Source organism: Odontesthes bonariensis, chromosome 1 (assembly GCF_027942865.1).
Source record: "Odontesthes bonariensis isolate fOdoBon6 chromosome 1, fOdoBon6.hap1, whole genome shotgun sequence".
Taxonomy (NCBI): Eukaryota; Metazoa; Chordata; class Actinopteri; order Atheriniformes; family Atherinopsidae; genus Odontesthes; species Odontesthes bonariensis.
In genome coordinates, this window is record NC_134506.1 from 34,214,045 (window position 1) to 34,234,852 (window position 20,808).

Sequence of the window (20,808 nt, forward strand, 5' to 3'; positions counted from 1 at the left end):
TCTTGTGCCCTCTGCGTTGCTCTCCATTTATTATTTACGATAACCGGCATAACAACAAAAACATCACCCAACAGTAAACAGTACAAAACACCCACATGATTTGTAACACAACAACTGTTTCTATAGGAGATTTCTCCCTGTCTTTTGTCAGAAATAAAAATGAGAAAAACTTTCCTTTTTAGACACTTTTTTTCGTGCTCATACAGAGACCTTTAGTCCCACAGGGCTTTGTGAGGTTGAGCTTTGACAGGCAGTGAGGTGCATGTGAACTTCCGAATAGAGCAGCACTTACTCAACCCTTCTACAGCTCTGTGCTAATGAGAATTCTGTGCGCGCATGTGTGTGTGCGTGTGCGCAAATGCTGCAAAAGAGTGTCACACTGACTGACACTCCTTTATGCCTGAAATAACTCATATACACATCAGGTGGCTGTTGCCCCAAGGTCCCCAGAGCTGGGGTGTCATTTATGAAACGTTTTTTTTTTATTTTATTTTCAACTGAAGCCAACATGCAGCTGTTTGCCAGCTCATTGTAGAAGAGCACATTAAGAATAAAAGCAGCAGTGCTGGGAAGGAGACTAATGGATTGACATGACCAAAAGTTCTCTAAACTTTGAATTGAATTACAAAGTTTAATTCCTTTTTTCATACAGAGCTTGTTTTGCAGCACAAGTTCCAACAAAACCATACTTTTTTTGTAAATTAGGAGACTAAGAATCTTTCTGTTTCACGCAAAAGCATCCTAAGATGACTTATATTTCATGATGTTTTCTGCTGTATGATTTGCCAGTTCAAGGATCCAAATTACGCCCCACTGTCATGAACTTGAGTCTTGCAAATTGTAGCTGACAGTAAAACATAGCTGAAAGGGAGTGTGAATTCAGATTGCATGTTTTTTTTTCTCCATTTTTGTATGTGAAACACCCGATTTGATTAATCTATAGTATTCTGAAAACTATCTGTGGCAAAATACCTCCAATGCCACTGCACTCTCCTGATCTGACTGCTGGCTTCAGCATTTAGAATGCTTATTGAGCCCCAAGCCCTCCCTCGTTGTGCCATCTCAGGCTCCTTTCTTCTCCCTGTCAGGAAGAATGCCAGTGAGGTGCAGTGAGAGCCATGCTCTGCTCCCAGTGCTGGTAATTTGACAGCGAGCAGAGAGCGTGCAGAATAATTGGAATAGCATTTATGTGACAACGACAAAGAGAGCTCAGCATTTACTGTGTCCAACTGGAATTGGAGGAAAAACAGCAAGAGATTCCCAGGATACATTTCACAAGTTCTAAACCTAGCTAGAAAAGAGAAGAGGGTTAATCAAACTACAACTTATCTTTTGTCAGAGTTGTTTGTGTCTACGGCTCTACGAGAACAGACTAATTTGTTGTCTACTAAACAACCAGCCGATGGTTAAAGCTGGGGCCTGCTGATGACTTTAATTGGACTTAGTGGGACCGATGCATTCAGACAAAAATGGATGATATGACATGCAGTTTTCACACAATAGTATATTTTAGAGAACCATTTTTGTATGCGCATATGTAAATGAAATAAAAAAGTAATAAGACTGACATGTTTCAAATAAATTTTTAATTGGTCCCTTTCACTGAACAGCACAGTCATAGACACCAGTGTAAAATGACCATATCTCCATATTAGAGGATAACACATGAGCAAGACACCAAAAGTATTTTCCAGCAGGAAGTAAAACTCTTGTTATATAAAATTCTGCAGCTTTGAAGCTTTCCTACAGTTTGAAATGCTGAGATATTTATTCATAAGAGCGTACGTTAGTAAACCAATAACAGTGGGACAGTGAAGCTGAAAAATTATCAAGGTGAAGACAGGATGATACAACTGCTGAGCGCAGCCTTTGTGACAATGTTGGCTTACTAGTGAGAATGACTTTTTATCCCTTTTATTCTGCTCTCAGACTGGCTGCTGCTGCCAGTGTCAGAATAGAGGGGCAGCACAGTGTAATGAGGAGGATTACCGAGGGAGACTGGCAGGAATAGTGTGGTATCAAAGGAAATCCAGTCAGTGAGGGATATTCAGACAGCCCTCTCATTCTTTTATTCATTGCCCGCACGCCCAGAATGACTCAGCTCACTCTCCTGCAGTCAAACCCTGTCATTACCCATTAGTCTGTTTCTGCCTCACCAGGGACCGCCCACTGCTGCTGCTGCTGTGTGTGAGTAGCCACATTCATGTCTGAGTGTACATGTGTGTAATTTACAAACAGGTACACATGGATCTTGTATGTGTGTGTAACTGGTACTGTGTGTATCAACCCATCACACTTGTGTGTACATTTGTTGGGGTTAGAGTTCGGCTTCTGTGCAGGTTCTCTGCCGTTATTATTGTTGCTGTAACGCAATGCTAAACACTGTGATTTTAAGAAACATGTACAAAGCATTGATGAAGCTCATTTAGGATAAGATACATCACCTGTTTTCAAGGTAGGGTCTTGTTTAGTTTTAGAAATTAATTTCATTTGTAGGAGACATAGGCATTTCAATTAGAACCAAAGAATCCTGAATGGAGAATATATCAGCCACAGTGAATTGAATTTATCACTAATTTCCCATTTTTGTATGATCAGCTTATCTGCTAAACCACAACTTAAATGACGCCAAAAAACGCCAAAAAAACCCCAAACATTAATCAGTAACTGATTGGTATGGGATTTACACAACAGGCAGGATTGCAGTACTTGTCAACAACAGATGGTGTGATTGTTGACATGTTACTGAAAAGCATTTCTGTATTCCAGACACTGGAACTATAAATTGTGAGTCTCTGCCAACATTATTTACAGAGAAAGCTCACATGTTTCTATGTTTACAAGTTTTACCGTGTAACCCACTACTGAGTATGTACACGTCAATGATAGGCTCAGTTCAACAGACTAGAGAATAAGAGACACTAGGCTCTGGGGAGAGTAGGAAAAGACAGTGCAATTAAAAGAACACCACACAAGGATATAAGTTTTTCTTTCTTTAGTAATGAATTGAAAAGTTAGAGGTATTTACAATTACCAAAATAAAAGATTTGACCCTTTTAAAATAAAATAAAAATGAATTGTCCTTCAAAGTTGAGTAATAGTCCTTTAAATCCTCCAAATGGAAAAGTAGAGTTCCTTTAAGTTGTTGTTCCAAAAAAAAAGAAAAGAGTTCCTTTAAAGCAGTTCAGTTCAAGACGTTAATCCTTGGTTCAGTTCGCAAAGTGTTAATTCAAGTCAATAAGTCAAGTCAGTCATAGTCAGTGATGTGACACAAGCAGGCCACAATCCTACCAGATATGCCATGTGCAATGACATACAACAGGATCACACTCGAATGGGTGGTTGGCTCGCCATCTAATGCAGTCCACGAATCCTCAGTGGAATCCAGATCCAGCTCAAAAACTTGACCTGTGTAACCATGCCCTTAGTTAAGCTACACGTATAGGACAAAGTTCAATTCCTATCAAATATTATCAATCAGTTTAAACTTAAAGTAGTTGTACAACATTTAAATCAATCTCCTCAAAAGAAAAGCTATGCTAACTGCATACACTTCGTTTACACTGAAAAGCATTGCATACCATTCAGTTAAATAACCATTATCAAGTAAACAGGATAAATACTATGAAATAACAACATTTCGTACTGAAATCACGGTAACGTTGCAATTATACACAAACATTACCGAGTACAGTGGTTATCATGAGGACACGTTCAGTCCTCTCACCTTGCACGCGCTGGGTGCGTGATCACAGCATGTGAAATACAGTCAGCTCATTCCGAGCTTTAAGCTTACTGTTTTCAACCAAAATATACCACTTTCACACTTAACACAACAATTATTAACAAAACAAAATACAATTCTGAGGTTTCACCGAAGTATTTACCAGTGATAAACAATTTAAGACTTAGGTTACAACAGTAAGGTAAATATAGGTACGTTGTCTTACCGAGACGATTCAAACAGAAAAAATACTCCACGAAACGAAGCTCCTGGTCACATACAGCATTTACAGAGCTGATCGCTCAGTACTCCAAGAGGAACTTAAAACTTCATAAACAACTTAGAAATACTTTCTTTCAATTGTTTCTAGCTCCTAGGAAAATGAAAGTCTCCAACTTTCTGGCTCTCCTCAGCTCGAAAACTGAACGGCTCCGCGGATAGCCGAATGCTTGCAAAAAAGCATGTCAAAATAAAAGCACCAAAACGTAACTGTCACAGTAAAAGTACTGCTATATCAAATACATGTAAATCATGTTTTTAACAAGAACAAACCATCATTCATGAATTGTTTCATCAGAGTTATCACAATTTATAATCCCATTTTACTATTTATGCTTTTTATCAACCATTTATTGTACCTTTTTAATATGCATTTGTCAACCGGGTTACACCCTCCCTCTCTAAACTGGCATGAGTCCCTTCATGACATTTTCGGATGGAGAAGGGTTACCCTCAAACGTTTCAACTAAAGCGTTGTTAAAAGCTTCAAGAATAGTCTGAGCAAAAGAAATAAATGGTTTGCCTAATTGGGGATAAGTAAACCTTCCGGGTGCTTTTCTCTGACGTTCAGATCTACGCAAGGTATCATGATCTGTCTCACTAACACTATCTGGACCTTCTACAGGACTTAACTTAGGACAGGGGTAAGTAACTGTAGGGCAGGATGTGTCAGTGTTGGGAATGACTGGCAAGTCAGATAGATCCAGCAATGGAATTTCATTGTCAGTTTTTGGTTCTTCCTGATCATTGTCTGTTTGTTTTGCTTCTTTAGGTTCAACGGATGACTCAGGTTCTGCATTTATGTTGCTCTGGTTCGAAGGTAATCCTCTTTCTGCAGGTTCAGCATCAAGTGGATCATTGGGTGAACACTGAATAAGGTCAGGTTCTTCTTCTGCCATAGAAGAACTTGGGATATCAGAGCATTGAACTTCAGGAGTAATTTCAGGTAAGTTTTCAGGTGTATTTGACGAGTGAGTCGGAGGACTTGGATCATTTCCAGGCTGTGTAACATTGGGAGTTTTTTCAGTTGGATACGTCACTTCAGGACCAAGGATTCTTGTCTCTACCTCAAGGCGTAGAGGATATGACAACGAATAGTCCTCTTCATCAGACTCGACAGGGTTTTCAGCTGGTTGAAGAGTACTTTGTCTAGTTCTGGGTCTAGAGACTCGCACAGGCTGTTCAGGCTCCGCCTCTTCTTCAGCAAGAAACCCACATGGCAATAGGAGATCCCTGTGTAGAGTACGGGTGGGCCCATCCTGACCCGCAGGACACACCGTGTAGACTGGTAACTCTCCGGCTCTCTTCTGTACAACATACACAGTGGGCTCCCATCTATCAGCAAGTTTATGCTTGTTGCGAAGTCTGAGGTTACGTACAAGAACTCGATCCCCTATTTCCAGACATGACTCTCTCACTCTCATATCAAACCTCTTTTTGTTTTTGTCAGCTACTTTCTTTGCGTTTTTAATGGCAATACTGTAACTTTCTTTCAAGTAGGACTTCAGTTTTTTCACGTACTGACAGTGTGACGTGGATGAGGCCCCTTTGACTGGTAACCCAAAAGCTATGTCGATCGGCAATCTGGGCTGGCGCCCAAACATGAGCTCATATGGAGAATACCCAGTCACCTCATTCTTTGTACAATTGTATGCATGAGTTAGTGGCTTTACATACTCCCGCCATCTGGTCTTTTCTTTCTCCTTCAGGGTACCCAACATACTCAGCAGAGTACGATTGTAGCGCTCTACAGGGTTGCCTCTGGGGTGATAGGGTGTTGTTCTGATCTTCTTTGTACCCACTAAGGCACAGAGCTCTTTGACAATTTGTGACTCAAAGTCACGGCCTTGATCGCTGTGTAGGCGCTCTGGGAAGCCGTAATGGATGAAAAACTGCTCCCACAGGCAACGCGCTACAGTGATGGCCTTTTGATCTTTCGTGGGTATCGCCACAGCATATTTTGTGAAATGGTCGGTAATTACCAATATGTCCTTTGTGTTATGGCTATCCGGTTCGAGGGACAAGAAGTCCATACAGACCAGTTCCATGGGTCGGCTGGTTTGGATACTGACCATCGGCGCTGCCTTCTCTGGCTGATGTTTGCGCTTAACACACCTTGGGCAGGTTTTGACCTTGGACTCGACATCTGCTGACATCTTCGGCCAATAAAACCTGGACCTGGCCAGTTCAAGATTGCGTTCGATACCGAGATGACCCATCTCATCATGAAGACTGGTAAGTACGGATGGCCTCAAAACACGTGGGAGAACAAGTTGGTACTCTTTCCGGTCTTCACACTGTCGCTTCCGATATAACAGTGAGTTTTTGACTTCAAGACGGCTAATCTCTCTCAGCATAAGCTTCAGCTCTGGTGACTGTACGTCCTGTTGAGGTGCAGGCTCACCAGCTTCAAGCGCCTTGATGATCACGCTGATTGAGGGGTCTTCTCGCTGTAGTCTGGCTATATCACCCTCGCTGTGCGTTGGGACAGAGCAGAAGCCTTGCAACTCTGACTCCACATCCTCATACACAGGAGGAACGGCATCAGGGTGGATAGCGAGTGACTCTACGAGACAATGAGACAGTGATTCCTCATTCACAACTGCATGGTACTGACAGGTGGCCTTGAAAACGTCCACGGGAGTTAGATGGTGGGAGGTGAATTGATGAATCCGCAGACTCTCCTCCTGTGAGCAGTTGTCATTCACCAGTGGTCCGTGTGGCCTCCTTGACAGACCATCAGCATCTTGGTTTTGCTTGCCCGCACGATACTGGATGTCAAAGGAGAAGGTGGACAGGGCAGCTAGCCAACGATAGCTGGTCGCGTCTAGCTTCGCCGTGGTGAGTATGTATCGAAGCGGATTGTTGTCAGTCACAACAGTAAACGAATGCCCATATAAGTAGTCTTGAAATTTTTCAACAACAGCCCATTTTAAGGCTAAAAATTCCAACTTATGAGCTGGGTATCTGGCTTCACTCTGTGACAGGCCTCGGCTGGCGTAGGCTATTACGCGCTTCTGTCCATCCTGCTCTTGATATAGGGCAGCTCCCAGTCCCGTAGTGCTTGCATCTGTATGCAAGACGTATGGCAACTCTGGATTAGCAAAACCCAAGACTGGTGACGAGGTAAGTTTTTCAATTATCCTTTCGAAGGCATTCTGACAAGCTGTTGTCCATCTTTCTCCGAATGGTTCCTTCGGATGGAAGTACTTCACGTCAGTCTTGGTTTTCTGGGCGGACTTTCGTGCTGGTGGGTATCCCGCAGTTAGGTTGGTCAGCGGCTTGACTATCTTTGAATAGTCTTGCACGAACCTCCGGTAATAACCAGAGAAACCGAGAAAAGAACGGAGTTCCTTCAAGGTACGGGGTCTCGGCCAAGTCTTGAGTGCTTCGATCTTCTGGGGATCGGTATCCACTCCTTTCTGTGAGACAATGTGCCCCAAATAACGGACGGACGTCTGAAAGAAGCGGCATTTCTCAGGAGATAACTTGAGACCATTTTCCCTCAGACGATCCAAGACTTTGGTTAGACGAGCTTCGTGTTCCTCCAGGGTCTGGGAGAAGACGATGATGTCGTCAAGGAACACCAACACTTCACGCAGATGCATATCGCCCATGCACTTCTCCATTAAGCGCTGGAACGTGCTTGGAGCATTCGTGATTCCTTGTGGCATACGATTCCACTCCCAAAACCCGAGGGGACACACAAAAGCAGTTTTCTGTTTGTCTTCGTTGTGCATTTCGATTTGATAATATCCGGACTTCAGATCCATCACGGAAAACCACTGCGATCCGCTTAATGCAGAGAATGACTCTTCAAGGTTCGGTAACGCATAGGCATCTTTGATCGTTTGCATGTTTAGCCTCCTATAATCGACACATAGGCGTACGTCGCCATTTTTCTTTTTCACTATGACTATAGGTGAAGCATACGGGGATTCTGATTCACGGATGATACCCGCTTCAAGAAGGGTTTGAAGATGTCGTCTCACAGCGTCGTAATCCTTGGGATGGATAGGACGGGGTCGATGCTTAAACGGCGTCTCATCTTTCAGTTTGATACAATGTTTGACTTTCGTTGCGTGACCAAAATCAAGGTCATGCTGGGAAAACACATCAGAGTAAGTGTTTAGTGTCTGTGTTATTCGGTTCTTCCATTTCGCAGGAAGCGGAGAATCTCCGAAATCAAAACTCTGGTTGTCACTTTGCTGCTCATTATGACGAGACTGTTGCTGACTGGAGCAGACAGTGGATGGTGACAATTGACTTGGGCTAAAGGAGTTGTAGGTCTGACTGATTTCATGAGGGATAGCAAGTTCTGCAAGGACAGAGTTACTTGGCAAGACAATGTCACGGCTGGTTTCATTTCGCAGTAAAACAGGTACTTTGTACGGGGAACGTGCTGGGATAGAGATCAAGCAGCTGTCAATGAAGATTCCCCCTGGCAAGGACGAGATTGAGGGCTCTTCGAGTACTGCCCATCTCTCATTGTTCGCTTCACTTCCGGAGACAAAACCTTCCAAGACAACTTTCTGCCCGGCAGGGATGATACCTGTTTCATGACGGCCTAACTTAACAACACCGATCTGACCCTCAGAGTTTTGCTTTTGTCTGAGCTTCAAGGTTTTCAGGACTTGCTGGTAGCCACAATATGTGTTGCTTACCAGAGGATTTCCATCACAGAATTGTTCATAGAGGGGGTCTAAAGTATTTGTACCTATCAGAACAGGCACGCTACTGTTGGAGCGAGTGTCTGGTACTATCAAGGCAAGAGTCTGTACTTCAGGTTGTGAAGCCATGAATTCTTTGGGGAACTGCATACATAGCTGTATGTAGCCTAGGTATGGGACTGCCTGGCCGTTAGCACCTTCAACTTCCAATATGTCACTGACTGGGTGTATCGGGTGATCAGAGAGGTGTGAATCGTAGAAAGACTGAGACACAGTCGTAACTTGTGACCCAGTATCAAGCAGTGAGTTACATTCCATTCCGTTCACTTTCACATTTGCCGTGCTCTTATTTCCTACTAGGCCTCTAGGCAGTTCTCCAGTTCTTACTGTTTGGTGTTTGCCAAGTGTTACTTTTTTCTTGACTTTCTGTGTCGTGGTGGGACTGTTGGTCAACTCTGTTCCTATTTGTCCCTCAATAAAAACAGTTACTTGTTTAAAGAACTTTCAACATCAGGGTTTGCTTTTTCCCATGCTCTCTGTCGTTCTTTCAGCTCTTTTTTCTTTGCATTTACTAGTGCAGGGTTCGGTGGATCAGTGCAGCTGCTCGCTATATGCCCATCCTCACCACATTGAAAACAATACCACGGTCTGGGTTTTTTCGGGGTGGTGGCAAATTTCTGTGCTTGTGCTTCAGCACTGGCTGGTTCTTTTGGTGTAGGTTTTGGCTTTTTCTTTCCAGCTTGAGGTTTATTTGGCGGTTTGTCTTTGGGGTAAGAGAGCGCTGCAACCTGAGCTTGAAGTTCAGCTATCTGCTTTTGCAGCTGATTCACTGCTGATGAAGGAGTTTCAGCTGGAGGTGGTAAGTCATACTCGATGTCAGATTCACAGAGGTTCTGTGCTTGAACCTGAGCTTTGGTCTTTGTGAATCCGAGATGCTGTTTCATTCTGTTCGCTTTGGCTGTCTGTTTATCTTCTTCTGTGCGCAGGAGCAACAGCAGCTCTGAAAAGGTGGGCGGCTTCTCCTTTCGCTTTTCAAGCTGAAGTGTGCTAATCAAGGTATTGTTCCAACAGCCTCTGCAGAATTGTTTCAGAAGCTGTCTGTCTGAATCAGTGGGTGATATTGCCTTCACCTTCACAATCTTGTTCAGAGCAGTCTGAAGACGATGAAGATAACTTGACGGCTTCTCACCAGAGTTCTGGTTGATGTTAAGAAACTCTGCAAACAGATCGTCTCCATCTTTCACTATGTCATAAGCAGAATCGAGCAGGTCAAGGTAAGCTCTTGGGGGAACATAAGGACCTAATGACTTCACTACTGTAGCAGCAGGGGCTAAAAGACTGTCAACAATCTTCCTCACAAGTTGTCCTTTGGGGACAGCAGGATCAGCCAAGTAAAACTCCACACTACTTCGCCAAGTATCGTAGTCGACCTCAGTGTGGGGACACGGTACTCTGCCCGAAAAAGTCCTCAGCTTCACTGAGTGCAGGTCAGAGCGAAGGTCGGAGCTCTTCACTACATGTTCAACAATGAACCGTTGCATCTCAGGCGGGTTCAGATGATCGGGTGCTGGCTTCAAATGTGGAAGTGGTTCAAGTCGGCTTATGTCAGGAGTAATGCTTTTAGTGTGCTCTGGGTTGTGTTCGTTTTGAGTTAAGTCTGATTCTGCTGTTTTGGGGTCTTTTTCATTTTCAGGTTCGGTATCAGATGGAGTTTGTTCTGCCGGCATTGTCTGGCCAACAAGGTCAGAGATTCTGGCTAACTCATCTTGTAAGAGCGCTCCAAACGATTTCCCACTATGTTTGGCAATGTCTTTAAGTTGAGTTATAAATGACTCTGTTAAACCTGTGCCTTTCTCTGATGAGTACACATCTGCAAGAGCATCAACATGGTGAACAACGTCACTGTTACCATCACAAACTCTGTCAAAAGGCAAGGAATCTTTTAGTGTTTCAACCACTAATCCAGATTCAAATTCGACAATAACTTGGTCGCTAACATCAGGCACTTTGATTATTCTTGCAATTTTGCCATATTGCTTCAAGTACTCAAAAACCTCATTATCATCCTCAGTTTCAGATAAACCCTTTATGATAAGAGAGTTAGGTACCTTCACATTTTCCAACGTAATGATTTCCATTGTAGTCAAAACAGAAAACAAAACTTAATTGCAGTATTTCAAAAAGAGACAAAATACAAAAATTGTGGTGATTGCACTTTGAACACACACTCCTGGCTGGCTCGCCAAGTTTTACCGTGTAACCCACTACTGAGTATGTACACGTCAATGATAGGCTCAGTTCAACAGACTAGAGAATAAGAGACACTAGGCTCTGGGGAGAGTAGGAAAAGACAGTGCAATTAAAAGAACACCACACAAGGATATAAGTTTTTCTTTCTTTAGTAATGAATTGAAAAGTTAGAGGTATTTACAATTACCAAAATAAAAGATTTGACCCTTTTAAAATAAAATAAAAATGAATTGTCCTTCAAAGTTGAGTAATAGTCCTTTAAATCCTCCAAATGGAAAAGTAGAGTTCCTTTAAGTTGTTGTTCCAAAAAAAAAGAAAAGAGTTCCTTTAAAGCAGTTCAGTTCAAGACGTTAATCCTTGGTTCAGTTCGCAAAGTGTTAATTCAAGTCAATAAGTCAAGTCAGTCATAGTCAGTGATGTGACACAAGCAGGCCACAATCCTACCAGATATGCCATGTGCAATGACATACAACAGGATCACACTCGAATGGGTGGTTGGCTCGCCATCTAATGCAGTCCACGAATCCTCAGTGGAATCCAGATCCAGCTCAAAAAACTTGACCTGTGTAACCATGCCCTTAGTTAAGCTACACGTATAGGACAAAGTTCAATTCCTATCAAATATTATCAATCAGTTTAAACTTAAAGTAGTTGTACAACATTTAAATCAATCTCCTCAAAAGAAAAGCTATGCTAACTGCATACACTTCGTTTACACTGAAAAGCATTGCATACCATTCAGTTAAATAACCATTATCAAGTAAACAGGATAAATACTATGAAATAACAACATTTCGTACTGAAATCACGGTAACGTTGCAATTATACACAAACATTACCGAGTACAGTGGTTATCATGAGGACACGTTCAGTCCTCTCACCTTGCACGCGCTGGGTGCGTGATCACAGCATGTGAAATACAGTCAGCTCATTCCGAGCTTTAAGCTTACTGTTTTCAACCAAAATATACCACTTTCACACTTAACACAACAATTATTAACAAAACAAAATACAATTCTGAGGTTTCACCGAAGTATTTACCAGTGATAAACAATTTAAGACTTAGGTTACAACAGTAAGGTAAATATAGGTACGTTGTCTTACCGAGACGATTCAAACAGAAAAAATACTCCACGAAACGAAGCTCCTGGTCACATACAGCATTTACAGAGCTGATCGCTCAGTACTCCAAGAGGAACTTAAAACTTCATAAACAACTTAGAAATACTTTCTTTCAATTGTTTCTAGCTCCTAGGAAAATGAAAGTCTCCAACTTTCTGGCTCTCCTCAGCTCGAAAACTGAACGGCTCCGCGGATAGCCGAATGCTTGCAAAAAAGCATGTCAAAATAAAAGCACCAAAACGTAACTGTCACAGTAAAAGTACTGCTATATCAAATACATGTAAATCATGTTTTTAACAAGAACAAACCATCATTCATGAATTGTTTCATCAGAGTTATCACAATTTATAATCCCATTTTACTATTTATGCTTTTTATCAACCATTTATTGTACCTTTTTAATATGCATTTGTCAACCGGGTTACATTTACATCAACCCACCCCACCCCTACCATACCCTACCTCACTTTTGACACTGCATGTAATGTCATCAACTCAGTCAGTAGCAGCACACAACACCCCAACGCATTCGTGGCAAACTCCAGAGATTTCAACCACATCTCTCTCTCTGCTATATGTCCAACTTTCAAACAGTTTGTTAACTACTTAAGCAGAGAAAATAAAACAATACGATGTGCAAATGGAGGAGATGTATACAGCTCCTCTGCCCAATCCTCCATTGAGCACTGCAGACTAAAGAATACCGACCCCCACCAGTACAGTGAGGTGGTTCCTTAATAAAAATCTATTGATAACTGCTGCCCAACAAGAAGAAGATAACCTTAAGGGAGGGAGAGAGGACGTTATTGAGGAGTTTGAAGAGAGAGCTGAAAGTGAAGCTAAGAGAGAACAGTGAGATATACAGGAAAAGGCTTGAGAACAAGCTCCAGCAATAAGTACATCATGAGAGATGTGTGGTCAGGGGTGAAAAAATCATAGGCTTCAAGGTAAGTGGGATTAAACTGATGGAAGTCTAGACAGAGCCAATTAACTGAACAGGTTTGTGGATAGGTTCAGTTTAGGATAATGCTCCTAAGTCTCCTCCTCTGCCACCAGCTACACAGACCTCAAACTCTCCCTGTACCCTCAGTTACCCTGTCACACCTCTACAGTGCCACTCTGCACCATAGTCATGGATCCAACACAGCCCCAACAACATCTAACTCACATTAAGACACACTTAGACCACTCAGGCTCCTAATCCTGATTGTCGGTTGCCAGCGTTCAGATGAAGAAGCAGTTGGAGATACTGGACCGGCACATGGTTGCAGGTCCAGATTATGTCAGCCCTGGAGTCCTGAAGGCCTTTCAGAACTCTTCTGGCAGAACAAGGCAGCAAAGTTCCAGTGCTGCCTTGTTCTGGTACCTAAATAATCTCATCCATCTGCCCACAGTGACTACAGACCAGTTGCTCTAACATCCAGGAGAGACTGTTATTGGCTCACCGCAGTAGGTAAGTGGACATCTTTCAAGACCCATTGCAATTTGCTTCCTGTCCTGGGGTTGGTGTTGAAGATGCCATCATCTATCTGCCACAATGTGCCCACTCTCATCTAAACACGATTAGTTGAACACAATTCAGCCTGTATAAGTTAAGTGACTTTATTTATACCCGAAGGTAGATTTGTCCTCCGCTTTTAACCCATCCAGGTTGGCACCCGTTGACACACATGCACAGGGTCACACACTCAGAGACAGATGCCAGCCTGGAGCGGTGGGCAGCCATGAAAGCGCCCAGGGAGCATGGGGGTACGGTGCCTTGCTCAAGGGCACCTCAGCCGTGACAAGGAGGTGGACTGACACCCCTCCAGCTATCAATTCCACCAAGCGAAAGTGGGAATCGAACCGCAAACCTTCCGGTTATTGGACGACCGACTCTAACCACTGAGCCCCATGGTTAAATGAGAAGTACCAGAAAATACAGGTGGATGTCTCCACAGTTTCCTGGATTATTGACAACTTCACAAACAGTCCACAGTTTGTGAGACTAAAAACATTGTGTGTCTGAGCGGGTGGCCAGCAGCACAGAAGCATCTCTGGGGACTGTACTTTTTCTTCACTGGGTAAACTTCTGTTTTCCAGCACAACTCCTTCTGTCATCCCCAGAAATACTCAGATGACTCTGTAGTTGTGGGGTGTAGCTGTGATTGACAAGGGCCTGAGTAGAGGGAACCAGTCGATCACTTTGTGACACGGTGGGGGAACAATCACCTGATATTGAACATGGACATGACAAGAAAGATGACTGTGGACTTTACGAAGACAAGAAATAAGCCAAACAACACTATTTTCACCTCATAGGAAGTGGAGCTGGTCATCTATGCTCTGTGAGAAGAGTTACTGGCGTGGGGGAGGACTTAAACTACCATTATTACCAGTATTATATACCAGTATTCACCATTTTGATGTTTGATAGTCAATAAGCCCTTGTGGAATCATTAACACTGACGATGACTGGGTACTGAGGCACTTAATGAGGCAAAGTTGTGATTAAGGCAATTAGTTACAATTGAATAAAAATATATGTAGCTGCAAGGAAAAAACTGGTTCAAGAGGAAATGCTCTCATGAGAACTGAAACTTAGTCAAGTATGAGAATACACAGGTGCTCATGAGAAACTTTGGATTTAACTGGTGGTGTGAGTATAGGACAGTGTGAATATGTGTGTGTTTGAAAAGGAAGTATGGGGGCTGGGGCTGATGCGGTGCTTCTTTTTCTTTTCTGCTCAGCTGTGTTCCCAGAGGAGGTTTAGGCAACAGACCAGAACTGCCGGGATGGTAGAGATCCAGAGATGATGGACAGAAAAAGAGAAGAGTATGTGCGTGTGTAAATTACAGTAAGAGAGCAAGAACACATAGGAAAAAAAAGGATGAAATCTGATGAGAGAAAGATAAATTGTGTGTGCGTGTGTGTGTGCAGGAGGGAGGTCTGAAACCAATATAATGAGAGAGAGAGAAGACAAAGTGACGTGACATGGTGCTACACTGTAAATGCTTGATTGGAAAGAGAAGACAAAGGAAAGGGAGCTGGAGTGAGGTAAAAGGGCCAGAGGCAGAGAGATCAGAACAAAGAGAGTAACAAAAAAAGAAGAGAAAGTAAAAAAAAACTATTTATAGTTTAGTTAGTTTACTAATAGTTAGTTTACTAATAGAAAGAGAACGACGACAAAAAACCCCATAAAATATTCCATTTTTTTTGCCAGATTGTTAATTCTTCTACTTCTATCAGCTGTGTCCTCCTGAAAGGAAAGTCTGCTTTGGCTATAGTCCTGTCCAACATCAGTGACAAGCCTATTTACTGTTTCAAAATGTTACGCTAGCCTCTGCTACAAGGTGTTATATTGACCAAAGCTAGGACAAAGCAAAATACATGTTTTCTTTGTCTTCCTATGTGCAGCAAAATCCACAAAAGATTTGTCAAACACATTCGTACAGTAGACAGTAGAACCAAAATGAAAGAAGCTGTAAACACAGCATTGCCTTATATGACGTGCAGCCGCTTCTAAATTTTACCACCTTGTCACTGATTGCGTCTGGCTTTTGGCTTTGAGCAGTCATACAGTTGGTTTGTTATAATGTAGCTCATTACTCTCCTTCCGAAGGGCAATAATCAAAAGTTTCTAAGAGGAAGATGTAACAAGTAACTCATCACACAAACACACGTGTGCCCAAATGCACTCCAGGTATTGCGAATTAGTATTTAACAATATTGTGTGTCACATTTGTCCAAACCTGAGACACACACATGAAACTAACTCTGAAACTAATGACAGTGACAAGAGATGGGGGCGCAATGAGTCTGGGATCTGTTCAATGAATAGAAACTAAGAAAAACCAAAGAAATAGCCGAATCCACAAGCTTAATGCTCTAATGTAGTTCAAGTCACGCAGTTAAGTGTAGCAGGCCACAAAGGCCTGAAACAGGTCCATCCATCCATCCATCCATTATCTTCCGCTGCTCCGGGGATCGGGTCGCGGGGGCAGCAGCTTGAGCAAAGAGACCCAGATGTCCCAGTCCCCGGCCACTTCCTCCAGCTCTTCTGGGGGGACCCCGAGGCGTTCCCAGGCCAGCCGAGAAACATAGTCTCTCCAACGTGTCCTGGGTCTTCCCCGGGGTCTCCTCCCAGTGGGACGGGCCCAGAACACCTCACCAGGGAGGCGTCCAGGAGGCATCCTAACCAGGTGCCTGAGCCACCTCATCTGACTCCTCTCGATGCGGAGGAGCAGCGGTTCTACTCTGAGCCCCTCCTGGATGACCGAGCTTCTCACCCTATCTCTAAGGGAGAGCCCAGACACCCTGCGGAGGAAATTCATTTCGGCCGCTTGTATTTGCAATCTCGTTCTATCGGTCACTACCTACAGCTCGTGACCATAGGTGAGGGTAGGAACATAGATTGACCGGTAAATCGAGAGCTTCGCCTTCTGGCTCAGCTCCTTTTTCACCGCGACGGTGAAACAGGTCCTTTCTATTAAAGGTGATACTGTTATATAATAAGGTCTTAAAGTGCTCTGAAATTATATATTTTGTCATTTGGCGTGATTTGAAACAATCTTTTTGAATTGTACTGCATGTTCCAAGAATGGATGAGAATGCTGTGAATTCTCATCCATTTCAAAATAGAAACAAAAGTAATTGTCTACAAAGAACTTATCATTCAATTAATTCAGTTGGAAAAAGAAAGAAGTGACTCATGCAGATATTAGCCTGCACTATTTGTAACACCAGAGTAGTGCATCTCTATTTGTTGCCTAATTCATTCACTTTCTTTACCTGCAGTCCATGTAAGATTTTTAGGTAGGAGGTGTGGGAGAAGAGGTTGGGGGAGCAGCCAATGGCAGAAAATGTCTTGGAACCAGTTGAGTTAAACTGTATATATCTTTCTTAAAATATGACATTTACTCAGAAAACAATTTCCAATTTGCATACTTTGAATAAATCAATCTTGATAAAGTTTTAATGCTTTCCTTTTTTGTTTTGTTTTTCACGAATACTTGAATGACAACTAAGACATAATGATTAATTTGCAGGAACCAACTGTGTGTAGTTAGATTGTTTATACTTGGAGGGGAATACAGATTTATCATACAGAAGTGATGCATTACAAGTTTGGTTACGCATTGTCCTATACAGCGATTCACTACTGCTTTGTCATTTAGAGGAGAAAACTGTGACGTAAAAGATAGGAGGGGTAACTTTGCACTTGAGTTGCACAAGGAAAAGACTCACTCTCCTGTGATTGCATCACTAAGTATAAGTATTTATTTATTTATGAAAGCACTCGCTATTGGTGCAAGTCTAAAGAACTTGACTGAAAGTTACAGAAGTATTTTCAGTTTATTCAATCAGACGTGAGGCCATTTGAGGTTAGATGGGGTTCATAGAGAGAGCAAGGTTTCAACACTTAAATCACCGAATGACTTTTGAAATGAATTAAACATCAGCCATGACAGTTGATGGGTTTTGAGGATGAAGTTTTTCTTCACCTCTCAGCAGATTTAGAGCTTTATTTGCTGGTGAACAGTAGAAGACTGTGGCTACAGTTTTACACTTCAGCCCAATACCCAGTCACCTTAGGTCAACACTATGCATCTTCCCCAAAACTGTTATTGTGCTGCTTGCTGTTTGATGTTGCTGACCTAAAACTTTAAGCTCATTTTTCCCTGCACTCACAGCATCAGGGAAATGCCAACAATAAAAAAAAAAAAAAAAGTGAAAGTAGCTCCTTTTTTCTACTGTGGCAGGCTGCACTAAAAACAGTGCTTTTGTCTTGTTATATTGTGTATTGTGCTGCAGAACTCGACCAGATTGTATGTCCTTGGCTGGTCGATTGACTGACAGCTTTGATGTTGCATGAAAAGCAGGTTCGCCTGATGAGGGCTCTGGCTGGCGGTGCATTGGAAGAGTGGCAGCTCTATGGGAGATCTGTGTTACTGAATGGGGCTCTTTTTGAACTCAGTGGCTTTTTCAGTAGATGACAATAGATTGATTCAAATGTAACAGTCCTTCATGTTTTACAACGTCGACGGCCAGGACAGAAGCCCTGTGGACTATACATCGGGAGCTGGATGTAAACAAACAAGGGGAGGAACAGAAGAGTTCGGGAGACAGAGATATGGGGAGCAGGGAGAAAGAGACAGAAAGTGAAAAATGACACCAAGGGGCAGAGGGAGAGAAACAGAGAAAATACGTAAAGAGACAAAGAGAGAAACAAAACGCAGTGAAGCACAGAGACAGAATACCACTGGAGTGCAGCAGTACAATATGTGACCCAAATATGACAACAAAATCAACTACAGAGAGAAGTGAGAAGAGAGAATCTCTCACAGGCCTCTCACACTCAACTACAGTCATTTATATCATGATGTACCTGTTAACCACATGCTGATCTGGTATTGCTTCCACCTGTTTTTGAACTTTTTTTCACAAAGTTGATGTATTTCTGTGTTTCTTTTTTAAAATTTTGACTTAATGCTGTTTTGTCTTATGGCAGAGCAGGGGGGTATCTGGTAGGCACATTCTGCTGGGTCAATTCAATTCAATTCATTTTTATTTATATAGTGCCAAATACAACAAATGTCAAATGAAATACACACTCTTAATAATCCTCTGTTGCCCAGAACAAAACTGTTTTTTGAACTAAATGAGTGTCATTCACAAAAAAGATAAAGACATTCAACATTAATCTTAAACTAAACCTTGGCTGTCTGCGTAAATGTCCGCAAACATGCAGACATCTGGAGATGTTTACTGAGCAATTACTACGCCACTCTATATTTGTATGAATGTTGGTTCTGATATTAACTCAACTTGTGCAGCCTCCCCTGTCATACGTCATTTCAAGGGAGGGAGATTTTAGAGGTTGGGATATTTACAATGACCTTTCAGCCTCTTCAGAGATGTCAAAGAGTGTGTTTATTTAAAAATAGTATAGACTGAAGTATTTTCATTGTACTGATTTCTTATAGAATACTTATTTTCATCAATCTTCCTTGTCAGAGAGGCCACATCAGAAGTAAGGCCCAATGAGGAAGCTGTAAAAGGCCTCTCTTCTTTCAACATGTTATCCATAAAAACGTCCTTTATTTCAGATATTTCTGTCATCTCCCTCCACCAGAAATGTACCCTGATATTAACATTACAGCTGTAGCTGGAGATAGGCATTAATACAATTTTCAAAGAATTTCTTCAGGTTCTAAGGAGAAAAGCAATGCATTGTAGTGGTACAATGATTCATTTGATCCAAAGAGGTTTTGGATTGTTTTGCTCCATTCTATTTTTGATCTGGTTCACTCTCTGTGCAATGAAATAAAGAAGAAGTGTCGAGTCCTAGCACGGCTTGAATATCAGATCGAGCTTCATGCCTATGCATCAGAAAGCATTTTGTCACACTACTTAAGCCATTAATCTGTCCTGTGCCTCGGTCTAATAGAGAGCTGTCGACACTGGGTGTAAGGAAATGTGGATGACATCAGCTACCAGGAGGATGAGGCGTCAGTCAGGTGATTGACAGACTTGTAGGGAGAGGCGACTGAAAGCTGAAAGGAAACAGTTGATTGCTCAGTGAGTAGAGAGAGGAGGCAGTGCACCGCCTTTGCCAGGCATCCCGCCTAATGACGGTGGTCCAGAAACCCACATCACAGGATAGATCAGCCCTGCATCATGTCAGCACAGCATTATTAATGACAGACAGTTAAAACCTTATTACAGGCCCAGCTCTTGGGCACGCCTGATGGCTCAGAGGTTCAGTCAGGCAGAGATTGGTCAGGTTAATGAATAAATGACACGCTTAACCAATCCACTGAAATAATATTGAGCCATATTAATACTATGGGGGAAAGAGGAGAGTTTATAAAAGTGGAATAGGGCTTTTTCTGTGAAGAACAATGGCTGCCAAGTTACAATAACGGCTGTCAGACAGCGGGAATGAGCAGGTGAGATTATGAGCTGATGTGATAATGTTGTTCCCTGTGGCCAATTTTTATATTCAAAGGAACTTAAATAGCTGAAGTATGACATGGCTATAGACTTAATGCCTGTCATTAATCTTGACAATGCTTCCTCACAAAATTCTATCAGCTCTTTAGTTTAAGTGTCCTAAAACAGGGTCAGCTTAAATCTGAGATGCTTTTCATTTTATAATGGCAGCCCTTTCCATGCCATGTTTTTCTTAAGCAGCACCAATAAGTATATTTATATCCATAATGGGTCAAATTACCATATTAAAAGTGGAAAGAATTGCTCAAAATGACAACCGTACTGGGAGCTATTTTCCCAGTTCTGCAGTTTACAGAGCATTTTAGTGTCATCCAGCTTTTTAAAAAAATCTCTTATTTAGTGTTTTATGTAAAGCAGAGAACAGCAGAATTCTCTTGTTGCTGTTGATAGGTATTACACAAATCAATGTTCCTTGCTTTGTCTTTAACTGTCCCATCCCCATGGGGGTGGAGACAGAAAAGTTTCCTACACAGGGTTGACCAGACTGAGACTACTTTCACTGGGTAGGCATAGAAACCAATGTTTATCATTATTATTATCATTGTTTTTTTCTGTGTGGCACTCTGGGGTATATAGTTATTGATTTACTCTAAATTAGATATCTATACATGGCTGCCATGTAGGAGTACACAATATCTGTGGAACCCTTGATCAATCAAATGAGATCAGGAGCAATTTGTTTTGTTAAGCTTTCTGAAGAGCTGATGGAAGTCGTTTTACACTTGAAGTAAATGAAATTGAGATATGCATTCCTAAGCTCAGTTTCAG

The 20,808-nt window shown here is 42.2% G+C and overlaps 1 protein-coding gene and 1 long non-coding RNA gene across 4 annotated transcripts in view; both read right to left on the minus strand.

The window, feature by feature from the left end:
* chst8 (carbohydrate (N-acetylgalactosamine 4-0) sulfotransferase 8) overlaps positions 1 to 20,808 on the minus strand; it is a 207,610-nt gene that overhangs the window by 22,475 nt on the left and 164,327 nt on the right. The gene's annotated exons all lie outside the window — the stretch shown is intronic.
* Positions 2,981 to 4,695, minus strand: LOC142379867 (uncharacterized). The gene is made up of 2 exons (XR_012769797.1): positions 3,951 to 4,695; positions 2,981 to 3,408 (listed from the first exon to the last, which is right to left on the minus strand). It is a non-coding gene; the product is annotated as an uncharacterized LOC142379867 (long non-coding RNA).